This window comes from Pteropus alecto, unplaced genomic scaffold, assembly GCF_000325575.1.
Source record: "Pteropus alecto unplaced genomic scaffold, ASM32557v1 scaffold152, whole genome shotgun sequence".
NCBI lineage: Eukaryota > Metazoa > Chordata > Mammalia > Chiroptera > Pteropodidae > Pteropus > Pteropus alecto.
The window spans coordinates 11,719,015-11,737,675 of NW_006432227.1; the positions used below are offsets into that span (position 1 = coordinate 11,719,015).

General features: G+C 41.2%; 1 pseudogene; it reads left to right on the top strand.

The window, feature by feature from the left end:
• The first annotated feature begins 3,306 nt into the window (after positions 1-3,306).
• On the top strand, positions 3,307-3,428 carry LOC112475853 (annotated as a pseudogene).
• Positions 3,429-18,661: the final 15,233 nt, after the last annotated feature.

The window sequence follows — 18,661 nt, forward strand, 5'->3', positions numbered from 1 at the left end:
TTGAGAGTGATATCTTGGCTGTGGAGGTGCCTCTAGAAGAGCAAGGGGTCCTGGCCCCACACCGGGCTTTCCAGCCCATGGTTCCAATGCTAGGAAGAGAAGCCCCCACAACATCTTGCAGTGAAAATTAGCAGAGATTGTGGCTGAGTGAGATGGAGAGCAGCTGAAATTCCTTATTGGCCCCACATGCGGACTCACCACTGATGGACTCACTCGCTCTGAGCTCCCACGCTAGGATGGCTGCTTGAAAAGCGCCAAGGACACACAGGGAGGAACTGAATTATCTGGCTTCAGGGTGAGGGCTAGAGGGGCAGATTTCTTCCATACAGAGGTGCTGGCAAAATCCATTGTTCTTGTTGAGCCCTCCCCACTCCAGGCATGCCGATGCAGGCAGCTACCATATCTACATCACCCTAGCTAGGGCTGGTCGCTCCACCCAGGTGATTTCCTGAGATCCCTCCCCTCCCAACTTGTGGACCCACCCAAGCCGCTTCCCGTGGCTTTTGCATACAAATGGCCTGTCTTGGCTCCTGCTGTGGACTTTTCTAAAATCTCTCAAAGGTTCACAAAACTTAAACAAGCAGCATCTGGCCTTAATATGCCCTATACTTCTTGCTGAGCAGCGGCAAGCCCAGTACTAGCAGCAGCCGGCCTCGGTTTGCAACTTGGCCTCTCGAAGCATATCCAAGCCCAGCATGAGTAATGGCTTCCTGCAGATTATTTGGTGGCTCATGCCAGGTGGCCCCAAACAAGGAACAGGCTGCAGCTGAACTTGGCCTGCGGTGGGGTCCCTCCCAGGAGGCCCTGGCCTGCACACCCAGTGGCCATCTTGAGTCTCAGCTAGAGCACCACCTAGGGCCACATCCAAGGATGACATCCCCAAAAGGCAGAGTAGGCAGGTACCAGGGCCCTGCTAAAGTGAATACTGCTTCATAACGTCAGCCCCTACACAAAGGCTCCTCCACTGTATTCACTGGCCAGTTCTCACAACCAATCATCCTGATTGTCAGGCCCTCTCATTGACATGCAAACAGCATCCAAGACTCAACTACAGCAAGAGGGCACACATAACTCATACGAGGGACACACCTGGAGCACCCAGCTCAGGTGACCAGAGAGACTGTGCCACTGGGCCCCACAGGACACCTACCATATAAGGCCACTGTATTAAGACTGGGGTACTTAGAAGCCCTACCTAATACATAGAAAAAACACAGGGAGGCAGCCAAAATGGTAAGGCAAAGAAACATGTCCTAAATGAAAGAACAGAACAAAGCTCCAGAAAAAGAGCTCAACAAAATGGAGACAAGCAATCTACCAGATGCAGAGTTCAAAACACTGATTTTAAGGATGCTCGATGAACTTAGGGGAAGAGTAGATGAACTCAGTGAGAACTTTAACAAAGAAATAAAAGTGGAAATAGAAGACAAAAAATAACCAGTCAGAAATGAAGAATGCAATAATAAAATGAAGAATCCCTTAGGAGGAATCAGCAGTAGATTAGATGAAGCAGAGGGTCAAATCAGCAATTTAAAAGATAAGGTAGCAGAAAACACCCAGTCAAAACAGCAACAAGTAAAAAGAATCCAAAAAAAATGAGGATAGTTTAAGGGGCCTCTGGGACAACATTTAGCATCTTAACATTCACATCGCAGGGGGACCAGAAGAATAAAAGAGAGAGCAAGGAATTGAAGACCTATTGCAGAAAATAATGACTGAAAACATCCCTATTCTGGTGAAGGAAATAGATATAGAAGCCCGGGAAGAGCAAAGAGATCCAAACAAGATGAACCCAAAGAGGCCCGCATCAAGGCACATCATAATTAAAATGCCAGGGTTAAAGACAAAGAAAGAATCTTAAAAGCAGCAAAAGAAAAGTAATTAGTTACCTACAAATGAGCTCCCATAAGACTGTCAGCTGATTTCTCAAGAGAAAATTTGCAGGCCAGAAAAGACTTACAGGAGGTATTCAAAGTGATGAAAAGCAAGGGCCAACAACCAAGGTTACTCCACCTAGAAAGCTATCATTTAGAATCGAAGGACAGATAAAGAGATTCCCAGACAAGAAAAAGCTAACAGGTCATCGCCACGAAGCCAGTATTACAGGAAATATTGGAGGGACTTCTTGAAGAAGAAGACAAAAAAAGAAAAAAAAAGATAAAAAAAGATGAATAATAAAATGGCAATAACTACATATCTATCAACAATTACTTCAAATGAAAAAGGATTAAATGCTCCGATCAAAAGATAAGGTGGCTGAATAGACAAGAAAACGAGATCCTCATATATGTTGCCTACAAGAGACTCACATCAGGTCAAAAGACACACACAGAATGAAAGTAAAGGAATGGAAAAAGATGTTCCATGAAAATGAAAACAAACAAACAAAAAAGCTGGAGTAGCAACACTTATACCAAACAAAATAGACTTTAAAACAAAGGCTAACAAGAGACAAGGAAGATCTCAGCAATCCCACTTCTGGGTATTTATCCAAAGAAAACCACATCACCACTTTGAAGAAACATGTGAATCCATATGTTCATTGTAGCATCATTTACAGTAGTCAAGATATGGAGGCAACCTGGGTGTCCATCAATGGATGAATGGATAAAGAAGAAGTGGTACGTATATGCAATGGAACATTACTCAGCCATGAAAAAATAATTAAATTTTGCCATCTGCAACAACATGGATGGAACTAGGAGATATGGCAATGAGTGGAGTAAGTCGGACAGAGAAAGACAAATGCCATATAATTTCACTTAAATGTGGAATCTACAGAACAAAATAAACAAAACAGAAACAAACTCATAGATAGATAGAATACCTTGATGGTTGCCAGATGGGAAGGAGGATGAGAGGTGGATGAAAAAGGAGAAGGGATTAAGAAGTACAAATTGGTAGTTACAAAATGGTTATGGAATTATTGACTATATTCCTTATGCTATACTTTACATCCTCATAACCATAACCAACTATATAGTAACAACTATGTATGGTGTAAGATGGGCACTAGACTCATCGGGGTGATCACTTTGTAAGTAATATAAATGTCTTATCACTATGTCGTACACCTGAAACTAATATAATATCATATGCCAACTGTAATTTTAAAAAATAAATTATTTTTAAAAAATAAAAAGATAACCTACAGAATGGGAGAAAATATTTGCAAATTATATACCTCATAAAAGCTTAGTATCCAGAATATATACAATTGTGACAACAACAAAAAGACAAACAACCAAATTAAAAACTGGGCAAAGAATTTGAATAGACATTTCTTTAAGCAAGGTATACAAATAGATCTATGGCCATGTCACCCTGAACAAGCCTGATCCCGTCTGATCTCGGAAGCTAAGCAGGATTGGGCCGGCCTGGTAGTACTTGGATGGGAGACCACCTAGGAAGACTAGGTGCTGTAGACATAAAAAATAAGAAATAAAAATAAAAAAATAAGAGATTGTAAACTGACAAGGTCCTTGCAATCTGTTGCCTCGCCTAAAAAAGAAAAAAGAAAAAAAAGAAAAAAGAAAAAAGAAAAAAAAGGTATACAAATAGCCAACAAGCACAAGAAAAAGTTTTCAACATCATTAATCATTAAGAAAATACAAATCAAAACCACAGTGAGATACTACTTTATGTCAACTATGATGGCTCTAATCAAAAAAAAAAAAAAATGGCAAAAATAAAAAGAAATAAAACCCCTTGTACATTTTAAATGAAGCAGCCACTATAGCAAACAGTTTGGTGGTTCCCCCAAAAAGTTAACCACAAAATCACCATATGATTCAGCAGTAATACTCCTAGTTATACTCCCAAAATAGTTGAAAACAAATATTCAAAAAAAAACTTATTCGCTATTTACAGTAGGCAAAAAGTGCTGATACATGTTACAATATAGATATACCTTAGACTCCTTACGTTATGTGAAATAAGCCGGGCACAAAATGCTGCATATTATATGATTCTTTTACATGAAATATCCCAAATAAGCAAATCCATAGACGCAGAAAGCAGATAAGTGGTTCACAGAGGATTTAGAGAGAGGAGAATGGAGAGAAATTACTTAGTGTACTGTTCTTCTGGAGTGATAAAAAAGTTTTGAAGCTGGAGAGAAACGGTGGTTATGTGACTGTACTAAATGCCACTGAATTGTGCACCTCCAAATAATTAATTGTGTGGTTTGTGAACTTCATTTCAAATTTTAAAGAGCCGTTACTTTGTTGGTAAATAAGAGTACCTTTCTTAAATCCCAGACCAAGGTTCCTAGTTCTCATACTGTCTCATTAAATATCAATCACATTGACTTCTTAAAAAATCACTTTCAGGTACAAAAAGTTTAAAAAGTGATAAACATGTCTTTTTAAAAGCTATTTGACAGTAAACTGTCTAAGGAATTCACCTAGATAGATGACACATAGAGTCAATTCCCTGCCGATGCTTTAAGAAGATGGTTATGTTTGCAATACAAGGATCGATGTGAATCCAAACGTGGAAAATTCTTTATCAGAGACCAATATGTCTACTGAGTGTTTTAAAGACTCGATTGTCTCAATCCAACAAGGAAGCAGGAACACCGAGCACCCTCAACTCTCAGTAAAACCAAGGGAATATCCTATGTATTCCAGGAGAGCCCGAAATATAAGCAACAGGTAAGGAGGAAGTGCAAAAAGCGAGGGAAAAGGGAAAAAACGAAAGGAAGAATACGAACGAAACATGTCTATTGGGAAATGGATTTATTCAACAGCATCTCAACCAAATTACGAATTTCTTATCTCGAACAAAATATCTTTCACTCAAGTCCAGTCAAGGAGGTTGGGGCAAAAATTGCCTAATGCCATTAGCTGAAAAGGGGATCCTAGCAGATTCGTAAGAAATAATTTGGCCAAAAGCAATTCGGGGAAGCTGACTACTGAATCAAGGGGGCGAAGTATTGAAAACACATCTCCAGCTAAAGATTTTTTTCATATTGATATTTGGGGAACGCTACGGAGCAATTTTCTAGTTTTTAATAGTGGTAAATATGTATAACGTAAAATTTTACCATTTTAATCATTTTAAAGTGTACCATTTAGTGTCCTTTTAGTACATTCACAATGTTGTGTGACCATCGCCACTATCATCACCCGAACATTTTCATCACCTCAAAAGGACACTTCCTAATCATTTAGCAGTCACCCCTCTGCTTTCCCTCGGCCCTGGGCAACCACTAATCTGCTTTCTGTCTCTGTAGACTTACTGATTTTGGATATTTCTTATCAATGTAATCATACACTATGTGAACGTTCGTGTCTGGCTTCTTTCACGTAATGTTTTCAAGGTTCATCTATGTCGTAGCAAATATCAGAACTTCCTTCTTTTTATGGCTAAATAATTTTCCATTATGTGAATGTACCACAATCCCTTTATGTATCTTTGCATACTTTCTACCTTTTGGCTCTTGGGAATAGTGCTGATATGGACAAGATTTTTGTTTGAACATCTGTTTCCAGTTCGGGGGAGTAAATGCCTGAGAGTGGAATTGCTGGGTCGTATGGTGATTCTGCGCTTAACTTACGAGAGCGACACCACGCTGCTGTCCACAGCGGCCGAACCACGTTACATCCCCACCAGCAATGTATGAATCACACTTTTTACATCTTTACGTCTTGGGGTCCATTTTATAGTCACTTCGAAAGGTCACTAATATGCTTTTTAAATTTTGTTTTCTATGAATCATGCAACTTCTGCACTATTTATAACAGCAAAAAAGTGAGAAACAACAAAAAGCAGAACTGTTTAAATCAAGCATGATATATAATGGCATAGAAAAGTCATTTTTTCAATCTTCTCATTACTGTGATTTGTCAGTCTTAATATAGATAAATGATAACTTATCTCACCATTTCCCAAGATCATTTGACCAAAAACCACCCTTCAATCCTAACAGGAGTTAAAGTAAAATACTTTTTAATTTATTTTTTATTAATAATAATATCTTGAGTTGCTGTAAGAAAAGATACCAAATTTATCTGAGATTTATAAACTTTTTAATAGAGCAAAAATAAATCGAGAAATAAAAAATGTTAATATTTAATATGCTACTAGAAGGAAGAATGGTGTTGCTAAATGCAATCTTGATATTAGTGGTAGCATGAATAAAAACTAATAAAAATAGCTGATCCGCACTGGCCATTTACTATATACCAGACTTGGCACGAAGCACGTTACATTTCTCTCTCAAAACAACCACCTGCGGTATCTGCTACTGATAGTTTCATCCTATAAATAAGAAAACAAAAGTGTTCAATTAATGCTCAAAGTGAGAATCAGTAGCTGATGTCTGGATTTGAACTGGTTTTGTTTTATTGAATCTCAGCATCTCGACAACTACACAGTCCTCCAAGTTCACGTTCTATGTTTTCACTACAGTGTTGTATGATGAAAAATCCTATTTCTGACAGGTGCACTGCAGCAAAGGGAGAGATGTGAACTGCTGGCATTATAATATTTGGGTGATCGTGAATTAGGCTGCTTTAAAATGTATAGGTTATCTTGAATAATTTTTTAGAAACCAAAGACACTAATTACTAATATTCCCTTTAAAGTATTCATGTTTCAGCTTATTCATAGCAGACATGGTTTCATGATATCTCACTTTTCTGTTTAAACTTTCTCTGTCAGCTATAGATCTTGGGAAATGAGTTTGTGTCATATAATTGGTTTAGTAGCCTTGATGCATGGAATGACGTGACTAACATACATAGAGAAATCGAGAGACAGGATACCTAGCTTCTCCTCAAAGAGAATTCATATCAACTTGACAGACAGTAAAGGTCTGTCCCCCTGTCGCTGACAGGTGGAATGTCATATGTGATAAGCAGTCATCTTACATCTAATTTTTTAATTTTGAATTTAGAGGGCAAAAAATCCACGGCTAGTATTTCCTTTTACAGAATAACCTACAGCATAGCATGGAATTCTTTAGGGAAATTTTTTAAGTAATTTTGAATTAAGACTCACTTAGATGAGAAGCCATCAGTGACTAACACTGATGAAAGAGGAACTCAGATGCTGCACCCAGCTAAGGTTTGCCTACCTCTTTTATTTAAAACATTTTGATTAATTTTCACAATAATGGCTCTATAGTTCTGAAAGATCCTTTCTTTCATTCACTACCTATACCCACTAGTAGCACTAGAAGGGTTTTTATTTTTGAAACCTCCAGGAGAAGGTAAAACATAGCTTACTTTCTGATGTTTTAAAGTAAAAAAAAAAAAAAAAGCATAGGAAAGTCATTTAAGCCCATTCATAATTTAAACTATTTACAGAGAAATTTAATTCCATCTGAATCCTGATGGAGTTCTCACAATCTGACATGATCCAGAATTAGAGGTCTATTTTCCTTCATTCGAGTAATGAAAATATTGCAGTCTAGAGAGGCTAAAAAGAGTTCAGCAGCTAATACGACCAGAATTCTTAATGATCTAAAAGTACCAATAATAATATTTTGTCTCTGCGGAACAGCTCTCAGACAAGAAGCTCCAAGCTGAATGTAGTCAGAGATACGAGGGCCCCCTTAAAGTTCTTGAGATGCACAGACTAGCATTTCAGGTCACGAAAGCCGACAGTGGGTACAGGGTGTCAGAGCAGATTTGGATGGAGGAATGCCACAGGAGAAACAGTGACGTGTCCGGCTTACCTCCCATGCTCTCAGCAGCCCTCTAGGCCAGTGCCTCACGTCTCAGAGGAAATTTTGCCATTTTGTTCCACAGAAGTCTCATACCCTCGGCACCCTGACTAACAGCCATTTTCCCTAACAAAATAGGTGTCTGACCGTTTTGCACCCAGGTTGGTCAGACTCAAGTCATTCCCGAGGGGTGGGTCTCCAGTAGGGGAATCGTAGCCAAGTAGTGAAGTGAGCCTAATGGGGTCACTCCCCACCAGAGCCTCCAGATCTGGAGGACAGGAAACGTGACACACTTAGGACTTGCCCACAAGACAATCTCCTTGAGCCTCTATTTTCTTATCAGCAAAGCAAGGAAAATGAGGCATGGCCGCCAAGGTCTCTTTTAATTCTAGCAACTGAAGACCCCCGAGAGGACTGTAGCTCCTGCTCAAAACTGGTGAGCCAGAGGCCAGCCCCGCCTGTGGGACACATAATGCAGAGAGAGGGGATATGACTAGATTGCAAGCACAGGGTGAGTCAGCCTGGAGGTTAGGGAAGTCTGGCCAGCCGGAACTCAGCCCACACTGGGTAAGGATGTGTGGGTGGTGGAGAACGCTCTCTCACACAAATCTCTCACCACAGCTGCCCACATTTCACCTTTTCTGCCATCCTCAGAGATGAGATGCAATAGTAGAAAAACATTCAGAAGGCAAAGGCGGTGACTAAGCCCTGCCGTTACAAAGGGGACCCTACCACTCTCTACGGGTCATTAGCTTTACCCGAATTTCCCTTTTATTTAAGTCTCTTGATTGTGTGCTGAGGATGCCCTGACTTCGGTCCAGAGTCAAACAGTTGATACAGTAAAGAGAACACTGGGCAGAGTCTCAGGTAATTCTGGTTCTACTTCTTGCAAAAAAGAAAATAACATTTTTGTTAAAAAATCAACCTTATCCATCATACACTACAAATTGTCCGTGGGATTAAAGGCTTATGTGCAGCATTAGCAAACCTTTTTGCCCACACACATGGTTTTAAACTTAAGCTTATGAGTAAAATGTTTTATTCTGTGCTTGTTTTTAACAGTGAAAAGTTTATGACAGTGGGTGAATATGTTTCACAATTTTTGTTTGTAATAGCAGCCACAGTTAGATATTTAAAGTAAATTCGACAGGCTAATAACCTCTCCTTCCTGTGGTTAAAATTACAGGCCGTGATTTACGAATTATCATCAGAGTTAACTCAGTTAAGCAATATTGACTTTTATCTCATTTAGTCGGCATGGTTTTAAACTGTCGGTAAACTAAAATAAAAAGTATAATCTTCAAACAATGAAATTCACAATTCAAAAAAGTCAAAAAAGTTAAATGAGTGTTTAGATGTCTATAGACTTCCAAAGTTTTGGACTTAGATGTATATGAGGAGTTATCTCCGTTAGGTGCTGGTGGTTTATAACTCAAATCTTTGGGGGTATGATCTAATTGCTAGAGAGAGCAAGGAGAGCTGGACGATAAGAAGCTAATTTCATTTTACTAACCTCTAAAAATCAGATATGGTCTACACCTGAATGCAAAATACTGTATGCAACAATTGCAATGAAAATTTTAATAAAACTGTAAAAACCTTATTGTTTTCTGAAAATCAAGCCTATTTCCCAACAATTGATTAATTCAGATAGAAATCGCTGCCTTCTCGATTTGGGTCTAGCATTCATCCCTCCACAGGAATCCTGGCACACGTTCTGTTCTGCGGCAAACCACTGATTAAAGTGAGGTTTGTATCTTACATAATAGAGGTTCTCAAATATTTGTTCACTTATTGTCCTGCAGTTTTACTCCATATCACTCACATTAACCAAGGGCTATTGTCTCGGCCCTGAAATAGAACAACATATTTGAATGTCATTGGAAGAAGCAGATAGAAATCTAGGTGTATTAATATCATCATATTATGTAAATCTTAATTGCTAAACTTATTTGAAATATAAGACTTATAATAAGCTTTCAAATGACAGTGGCCAAAGAGCCACCATTTCTAAGAATTAAGAAAAATGAAATATTCAAAAATCTCATAGATGGATGAATGAATGAGAATATGACAACACCATAGAATATCACAGAGCCACTTAAAAAATGAATTGGAGTTATGCCAATTGACTGAGAACTCTCCAGGAGGTGTAGTAAGTACAAAGAATAAAATGCAGTGGTCCATTCATTGTATGATCCCATCACACACACACACACACACACACACACACACACACACACACAAATTGTAAAGGTATTTACACATGTATATGTCTAAATGTTTCTATGCCAGTATATAATATATACATGCCTATATGTATATTTATATATATTTGTATAAGGGCACATAGAAAAAAGGACTAAAGTGTACACATCAGGTTGGTAACATTTTACCTGGGAAAGTAGACGATGGGGTGATACAGGGAGAAGGGAAAGTGTAGAAGGAAAAGAATAAAAAGACTGAATCAAAAAAGTGTAATTCTATTTGTGAACAATTATACGTGTGTGTTAAAAAATGTGGAAAAAAAGAAATTTATGTCTATAAACTTCTAGGGATGGCTTTGAAATGTTAAAAGTTCCAGGGTAATGTATCTGGTATGGTTCTCTTTTGTTTTTATTTTTAAGGATAGCTTTACTTTTTTCTTTTCATGAAATAAACACTTTCTCGTAATAAACTATAATAGGAAATAGAGAAGCAGAAGGGGAAAAGTCAAGATTATCTGTAATTCTAATAACCATTCCGACCACCATCAAGTTCTTGCCTCACATTCTTCCAGGTTTTGGTTATTAAGGAAAACGTGATCTTATGTACCATAATCTTCCTTCGTTGGGTCAAAATAAATCATTAATAACACCTGATCAGGTGTTCCTCCTCGCCAGCCGGTCCCTCGTGTCTCAGGCACTGGAGATCCCCAGTGTCCAGCATGCCCTCCCTTAGCTTTTAGCCTGAGTGGTCCTTCTCTGGCCCCTGCTGAAGATCCACTTCCCCTCGCCCCAGTGAGACGTGGGCTGACCTACTGGCCTGAAACTCAGCTGCCGTCTGCTCTCCAACCCCACCCCAACACCAGGCCCCACTCATGCCCCTCCAGAGCTGATGAAATCCCGGCACACTCTGTGTTTCCTAGGTTACTTCCACATGGGTGTCCCGGTTCACGAGGAAGCAGCCTGCAAGACCATCTTTTCCCAGAGCTCCAAACATAAAGTTGGAGCACAGTCTCTCCTCAACTTATTGACACCTGCCTTTCTCTAGAGTTAATCAGGACGATGTGGAGAAAAGAGAACCTTGCACCCTGCTGGAAGGGATGAAATCTGGTGCAGCCACTACGGAAAATAGTATGGAGGTTCTTCAAAAGATTGAAAATAGACCTACCCTATGATTCAACTATCCCACTTCTGGATACAGACCCAAAGGAAGTGAAATCACGGCCTTGAAGAGAGAGCTGCACCCCAGTGTTTACTGCAGCTTTATTCACAACAGCCGAGACGTGAGAACAACTTCCGTGTCCATCAGCAGCTGAGTGAATAAAGACAATGCGGCCTATACATACAGTGGAATATTCCGCAGTCTTATCCTGCCACTTGCGAAATGTGGGTGAACCTAGAAGACGTCATGCTAAGTGAAATAAGCCAGACACAGAAAGAAAAATACCACATACCTCACTTACACATGAAATCTAAAACAATCAGAGCGTGGAATGCTGATTGCCAGGAAGACGGGGGGAGGGAGAAATCGGGAGGTGTTGGTCAAGGGGTACAAAGTTTGAGTTATACCAGATGAATGAGTTCTAGAGAATAAATGTACAAGAATGTGACTATGGTTAAATATACTGTATTGTACACTAGAATTCTGCTTAAGAGGGTAAATCTTAAGTGTTTTTGCCAGAAAAAAAAATGAGGAAGAAAAAAATTATGTGAGGCCATGGCTATTTTAATTACCTACCGTGATGATTATTTCACATTGTATGCATATATCAAATAATCAATTGTATACCTTAAATACATCATTCTAGTGGGGTAATACTGGTTAATAACATTATATAATTTTCAGGTGGACGACATTGTAATTCGACATCTGTTCTCTATCGCGTGCTCACCACCAGAATCTAGTTTTCTTCCGCTACCATATATCTGACCCCGAACCCCTTTGCTCACCCACTTTCCCCTTTATTAACCACCATTCGTTCCATCATTGGTATCTGTGAGGTTTTTGTTTGTTTGTTCGTTTGTTACTTTTTGTTTCATATTCCTCATATGAGTGAAATCGTAGATTTTTCTCTTTATCCTTCTGACTTACTTCACTTGGCATAATATATATCTACTTATAAATTGTTAGTTACTCCGCAGTAAAGCTGGGGAGTAGGAAAAGAATACACTCTTATTTTTTCCTTTTTCTGGGCCTTTCTCTCCTTTCCACAGGCTCAGGAACAAAAGGGCTGGGTTTTAGACCTTAATAATTTGAGGTCCTCTCTGTATAAAACCTGGCTTTAAAGCCTATTGTCTTGTAGCAAGAGCCTATTTTGAATGACAGAAGCTGAGTATTAATTTTTAAATTTCTCTTGACATTTCTGTCATAACGTCAACAGCAACCCACATTGTTTACACCAGCACACACGCCTATAAGGCAGGTAGATACCTTGGGGAGATCAGGGATAAGGTGACATACCCAAAAGTTCAGAAGAGAAAGCACATTAATCTTTTTCCTAATATTATTCCCTTTTCACAAAGAAATAATCTTTCAGCGATCACCAAATAGCCTTAATTTTCTCTAAACTTATTATTGGTTGCATTAGACTCTTAGTGGCATTGGTTACATTACAAAGTAATTTAAGCAGAAAAATAACTCCCCCAAGAGTGAGAACAGAAGGAATCTGAGAAAGCAGATACACCCCCTAAATACAGAGCACAGCTTAAATCTAAAAGGTGTGATCAAAGTAGTTAGGTTCATTGAACGAAGTTTCTGAATAAGAAGTTAGATTTCTAATTTAAAAATTTTTTTAATTTCTCAATCACAGTTGGCAAACAATATTATATTAGTTTCAGGTGTACAACGTCGAGTGGATTTTCAACATTTGATGAATGATGGGACAGATAGAACTTAGAAATCTCGAGTCTCAATGCAGAATGACTGAAAGGAGCCTGTAGGGGTGTCCTACATAACAACCCCAGAAACTAGGGCACACCTTCTTTCAACCAAACAGGCTCAAGTGGAGAGTGGAGACAGCTCACTGCCACTCAAGGACATGAAGAGCCTCAGGACAGGACCAACAGAGAAAAAGCAACGGCAAGATAAAGGCCCAGGTCCCCAGACCAAAATAGAGAAGGTGCCAAGTCCGAGCGTGGCATCCAGAGGCCCGAGCTGGGCAGCAAGTGGTAGATCTGAACTTGGGTAAAGCCAAGGTCAAGAAGCCGGCACCCAGGAGTCCAGTTGACCAAGAAGGCACAGACCCGAAGAGCCGGAGGCTAGAACCCAGCACCAAGAACTGATAAGAACGAGAAGGCAGGTCTGCGAAGGACAGCACCAAGTGGGTCCTGGAGGTCCTGGCCTTGTTCAAACAACCTCCCGGTGTGGCAGACAAAATATCTGGCAGGCCGGCGTTAGTCACTGAGCGAGGCCACACCCTGAAGCTACAGCAGATCTCTGGGAACGAGCTAGAGAATTCTGGGAGGAGCACAGGAACAAGTCAGGTGAGATTCTGCCTTTACAACAATAGTAGATAAACCCTTTCCCCAGACAGAGCCTCCTTTCCTGTAACCCTATGGGTCAGGGGCAGGGGAATGATGAATACCTGCTAAGAGTGCCTCCAAGCTAAAAAGCTTTCCCTTCCCTGGACCAGAACCAAAGTTATAGGGTAGAGTGTTCCTGCAATGTGTGGAATCAGTCACGGCTAAAAAGGAGAGATGAGAGTGAGCGAAGAGAGAGAGAAACAGAGAGACAGGAACAGGTGGAGTGCAGCAATGTTAGTGTAGTGGTAAAGGTACAGTGACTTCACAAGTTCAAAATTTCTGAATTAAATGCCATTTCAATCAGTCTCTATTAAGTAGAGAAAGAAGCACTGTAGAAACAAACAGATAGTACTCAGAAATTCAAAAGCTGGACATAATAGCTATTCCAAAAAGCCAGTTCCTAGCAATAGCTGGTGTCTGGCCAGCATTCTCAGCTGGAAACTATAAACTCACTTTATTTGGGGACATCTACGGCCTCAGGGCAGGATATGATAAGTCCAATAAGTGCCCACGATCCTCCCTATAAATATTTCCAGAATACATCACCTCCAGGCCATTCTCACCACCTGGGTTTGAATGCAAGCTCTCATCGGTTCTCACGTGAATTACTGAAACAGCCTCCCGACCAGTCTCCCTGTGCCAAGCGCACTTCTCCACCCCCACCTCCAGGTGGATGCCACAATGTGCTTTTTGTTAAGGCTCCAGGAGCCACCATGCCCCAGAGAAGTAAAAAATGAATGTGCCAGGGGTTCACTCCCCTGTGTGTCCTGAAAACTCTGTGGGTCCTATGTGGATCCACATCCAGGCACTGACACCCCCCAGAGAGGGGAGCAGATGTTCAATAACTAGAAGTTTGTTCTGCCATGTAGTAGGTCACAAAAAGTTATTTCTAGTGATAACTCTTATTATGGCCAAGGCCCACAATTTAAATTCTATAAAGGAAAGGTAAAAGTATCTCGTGATTTCCCCAGGGGATCAAAACAAGTCACTTGACAGAGTGGCATATCTTGGGGTGGCCTGTTCTGAACCCCTTTGACAGGCAGGTAAACTGAGGCGCAGTGTCAGGGCCAGAGGTAAGTGGCAGGGCCAGAAAAGGAAGCCAGCAGTCCAGAGCTAACTCTACTTCCCTGGCTTGTCCATCAATGGCAGGTTCCAGGTTAAAGACACGTCCATGGCCACCAACGCGCCTCCTGCCCCGCCACTGCCCACCAAGTCTGCCAGCCTCGCCTAATTACCTTTCCAGATCTGGGTCAGGATATAACACATACTCAGATATAAGTCTGAGGAACAGAAAACACTGAAAAATAAGCCTTTATTTTACCTTCTCACACAGAGCCTGTTGCCTTGTCTATGGGACATGCAAAAATAAAGATTGCCTTTCTGCCTGCTGAGTGTTCTCTACTATTTTGAAACAGGTCTTTGAGAGTAAGTAAAAATTATTGCTTTCATTATAAGTATTCCCCTCCAGCTCTAAAACTCTATGATTCAATACACGGCGCTGTGAGTGATTGCCTGAGAGGTTGGCTTCCCACCATCCCCTCAGGTGAAAAGTTCAAGCCTAGGATCTCACGGCGTAGTGGCCGCGGGCCATTATCATGACAGATTTTCTTGCCCACTAACATTTGTGCATCGTACTGTTGCAGTAGGTAATGACGCACAGTGACACCTGAATCATAAGAATCAGTTCCACCTAGAATGAAAAACAAAAAGAAAAGCTCTAGTTGCCATCACTAGCTGAGATTGACACCTCCTTCGGATCTCTCAAAACCAGGAACGCTCAGAAAAGCCAGGTTGTGAGTTCTTGAATTTCCATTCAACAATCCTCGAAATGGCAATTGGTCCAGCGGAAGGGTATGCACCACAGTATCAGACAGACCTGGCTTCTAACCCAGGCTTCGCCCTTTTCCAGGTGTGTGATCTCGGGCTGGTTACTTTACGTCTCCGAGCCTATTTCTTAATCTGTAAAACAGAAATAACAAACTCCACTTTGTTGGGCTGCCCGGCCAATGAAAGGAAATCTAGTAAATACACCGTAATAGTGTCTGGAACGTAGGAGACAATCGATAAATATCTGACTTTATTTTAAAAGTATAAAATCTATTACGGGGTCATTTGTCAGGATCTCTGTTTTGTTAGTAACAGCAGTGTTCACAGGAGATTTTTATGGCACACACATACGGGGTCATTATTCTCAAAATATAGAAAATTCTGCTCTCCAGTTTTTTCTTAACCAGACTTTTCACACACTTTTCATACGATTATAATTTTTACTGAGGCACTGCTGTCTACTAAAGAATCTTCCAAATCACCAAAAAACAGATTAAATTATGTTTTAAATGGCACTCTTTCGAGTGTACTTTATTGTACTGTTTCTTAGATACACATTTGCTAAGGAAGAGATACCCTTCACTTTTATTTGAAGACATCGTAAACTATCTCACCCTCCATTTCTTGTGAATTGCTAATTAGTCAAGGATGAAAACATAACACGAGTCAGTGACAAGTCGCATCGCTCATTCATCTACTGAAGGTTGGAAAACATATGAATCTTCAAAACAGTTGTTTAGCCATCAGGATCACAGCAGGAACCAGGAGGCACACACAGACTGGGAGTATTCCCTCTTTTGCATCTTATTGGCTGGACCCAACTGGAGGCCAGATGGCAAAATGGATGCCGTTGATAGAGCCCAGTAAGTCCAGCCTTCCAGGGCACAGAACACGATGGAGAGGGGAGAAGAGTGGATTTATAAGGCACTAAGAAAGATATTCGGCCTCATGCGTTTACCCCATTATCCAGTGACCATGCTACTGCCGTGGGGAAAAAAGTCTGTTGGTTTTTTTTTTTTTTTTCAATTAGCTGCAATGTATGGGCTTTCAATCTTCCCTAACATAAACAAAAAGTTTAGAAATAATCACACTATTATGTGGATAAGTCACTTCCCATATCGCCAGAAATATTTTTAACTGTATTTTATTCATTCGACACCTCCTTATTTCATGCCTGCTTGAAAAGAGACACCAACGTTTCTGCTAGATTGCAACATATGCATACTTGGACATACCTCTCATTCTCAAAAATCATGCACTAAAATCACAGAGTTTATGGGAAAAATAGGGTAAGGTAGAGCATTCCAAACATATGCAATTTTGTAACCAGAGTCCTCACAAAAACAAAAAACAAAAAAACAAAAAAAACCAATAATTGGTTCCTGGGGAGAACTTGAACAGAGTAGATAGGCAGCTCAGCCTGGCTGGAGGCTGCCACCTGGCTATTTAAAATGCCCAGAAATAACAGGATGAAAATGGTACTAACACTCTAGTTTGAGTGAAACAATGCAGATTGGAGGGGGCTGCTGAGCTGGAGGGGCTTCAGGAAACATGAGCTCAGGAAGCCTCACAATCCAGCCCAGAGCCACACACAGCCAGCCTGTCTCTCTCTAGAGAGGGAGCCCCAGTCAGGCACTCATTTTAATTCTCTTAAAATGCAGCCAAAGGGCTCTTGCAGCGTGGGTAGCTGCTGAGGTGAAGGCTTCTCCCCTACCTGATGAAGGTTATAATTCCACTCCCATTATCTAGTCTGCCTTCCTTCATGTAGGAAAAATCAGATATGAACCAAAATGGCTTCCATGTTATTCTACAGGCATCGTCTTCACTCGCTTCCCTAGAAAACAGAGCCCCGAGGCAAAGCTTACCTGTTGCAGGGGTTGCAAGAGTGAAGGGAAACGGGGAACGAAGCAGAAAAGAGGAGAACAAATTTCAGGTTGTTACCAAGATGGCCACAGCTTCACAAAGACACCCTCGTCTCTGGGTCCTGCGGGAAATCTCCTGAAAGGCCATAGGGAACCTCCCGGGAGAGACCGGGAGGGGGCGGGGAGGCAGGCAAGCTATCTGCCAGCTTCTTTTGGTCTCCTGTCCTTCGTTGGTAAAGCTCACCTCATGGTGCGTGAATTCCCCTATCCGACAGGTCAGGTCACACCTCCCACTCTCAGCTGAGGTAGCACCAGGCTGCAGTTGGACTGAACAGACACTGCAACTGCCCCAGCCCTGACCATCACACCCAGTGGACACTGAGACAACCAGCTGCAAACCAGGTAGCAGCCCAAGCCCTCCTGGAGGCCTCTCTGGCTAGGAAATGGGGGTGGGGGTGGGGGCTATCAGATTTGGACAGGAGCCAAAACTGGGTTCAGCACTGACTTTATTCTCTTATTAACAAATTGTGTGTGCGTTCATTAGCGTCCTAGAAGCCCACAGGACAGCAAAACAGACTGAACTATATACAAGGACACGCGCCGGTCTTCCAGAAGCTATGGTCTTATTAAATATATAAGATAGAGACTCACAAAGAATACCAAGTCTTATCCTCATCTGACTTCCCATAACGACCCCCCACACACACTAGTCTATGCTTCGGTGCATATTGGAATGATTTTAATGCACATCCCTTCATATCATTCCCTGCCTAAAAGCCTTAGTGCCTCTTTAGGTCTTCATGGTGGGTTAAATCCATACTCCGTAATTCAGCACACAGGTCAACTTTTCAGAGATTGTCCTTTTCAAGGGCATCTTTTCCAAATCAAGCAGCTCTTAATTGTTTGCTCTCCACCTCTCTGCTCCCCCTGTCTCTCTCCATTCCCCCCTCCTGCTGTTGGGGACCTGGGATGACGGCCGAGTCAGGGTGAAAGGTTAGGGGAATAAGGCCGGTGGTGAAGAGATTACTGTCGCAACATGATAATCATCTATGAATTAGCTGGACAACAGCATTTGGTTTCATAAAAGTTACATAGTTCGACAGTTTCCTGTGATCCACCTAGAAGGTCACATTCCCAAACAGCGATTTAAGAGCATTTTTATCAAGTACTACCATATTTCCATGCCTTTCTGGCCTCAGATACTTACTCATCAAGGGTTCCAGGATGATAGGATGAAAGATGCTTCATTCTTTCCTTGAGTTGGAAAAGAAATCATAAGCCTATGAATATGCAGGTGGAACAAAAGAGTGGCTGTGCTGTTTTCCTTTATTTATGACTCCCTTCCTCTTCGGGTCTTTCTCAGACGGTGATTTTGTGCTAGTGCTGACAATAATTGTTAAGTGTACCTGGTGCTTCGCATCTGAGACACGTGTGAGGAATCCCATGCAGGGGACCCTCTCTATACACCGAGGTAGTGGCCAGCATGCCCTCTCTGCTACTGTCTTTTGCTCAACTGCACTAGGAAACGCGCCCCCCTCCCCACCGCCATCTGCTTAGACGTTACTGTATGTGCG